Below are 1,372 nucleotides of genomic sequence, written 5' to 3'. Positions count from 1 at the left end.
CCTGCTGTCTGCTACCTGCTGTCTGCTACCTGCTGTCTGCTACCTGCTGACTAACGCCCTTTCCCTCTTTCTTTACGGAAATTGCCGAATTGATGTAAACAAAGACATGTTGACCAGCTGGTTGACAATCAGCAGGTACTGGTTGACAAGTAGCGCACTACTATCGAATGATCGCCCAGCAGGGTTCACCACCATCCCCTGCCGGAACCTCGTGGAGCTTTAGGTGTTTTCGCTCAATAAACACTCACAGCGCCTGGGAATCGAAACCGCGATCCTATGACCGCGAGTCCGCTGCCCTAACCACTGGGCCATTGCGCCTCCGATTTCCTTATATGATTAGGATAAAGCAAATTATTTAAACAAATTAATATGCCGTGTATGTATATACAGTTTTCTTTACGAAATACGAGGTATGGGCTATATAGAAAAGCGAGTAACTGGACACTATAACATTGACGTAGTTTTCAAAAGTATTGACAGATATTTTTTTTTCACATTCCGCCACATCTCAGACTTCTACAAGTAGGAAACAGGGATCAGTGGAGTATCATCGCATCTCTACTGAGTCATAATGAAAAATGTCAACACGACCTCTACTACCACATCAAGTGTTATTTCCTACACGTAGATAGAATTAACAATTTGCAGTATTAATTTTTAATTTTTACATACCGTAATAAAAAAAAAAGAATTTCATAAAATATATATTTATATCTTTTATAAAGTTATTTATCTTTTTTATAAAGTTACGGTATTTCCTGAAATATTTTATTGATTATCAAGTTCAGCGTTAAGTGTATATATTTCCTGCATCGTACACTTATACAATATTAGCCTCCTATCATCGGTTAACACAGACAATCCGCTAAACCAGACATGCTGTACGGTCTGACGAGGGTTCAATACGTGTGTGCGAGCATGTCTGTGTATAGACAGACAGACAGACAGACCGACCGATAGATAGATATGCACATAACTGTTTTCTAAATATCTCTCAGCAAATGATCTTTCTATGTGTATATATGAACATAACATAAGCATGTGTGTGAGCGTATGTTATTATATAAAGAATTAACTTCAATTTCTTCTTCTTTATTATATATACACATATGTGACCTCTTCAGCGACACTTTTCGTTTTCGTGTGTTGAAACGGATATTGTATTTCGGGACAGTCATTATTTTTTTTTTTTTTTTTAATCTTTGCCAAATAAATACGCACTATATATTTTTCCTTCACTCGTTTATCACTGTTCTTATTTTATTCTAACTCATGTCCATTGTCCGGAAATCTTTCGTCACTTATCTGTGACCTCTTCAGCGGCACTTTTCGTTTTCGTGTGTGTTCTTGCTCCACTTCCTCCATTCTATTC

The 1,372-nt window shown here is 37.5% G+C and overlaps 1 protein-coding gene across 1 annotated transcript in view; it reads right to left on the bottom strand.

Moving 5' to 3' along the window:
- LOC106876271 (uncharacterized) overlaps positions 1-1,372 on the bottom strand; it is a 35,048-nt gene that overhangs the window by 4,970 nt on the left and 28,706 nt on the right. The window lies entirely within an intron of this gene.

Source organism: Octopus bimaculoides, chromosome 1 (genome assembly GCF_001194135.2).
Source record: "Octopus bimaculoides isolate UCB-OBI-ISO-001 chromosome 1, ASM119413v2, whole genome shotgun sequence".
Lineage (NCBI taxonomy): Eukaryota > Metazoa > Mollusca > Cephalopoda > Octopoda > Octopodidae > Octopus > Octopus bimaculoides.
This window is presented reverse-complemented; position numbering and strand designations above follow the sequence as displayed.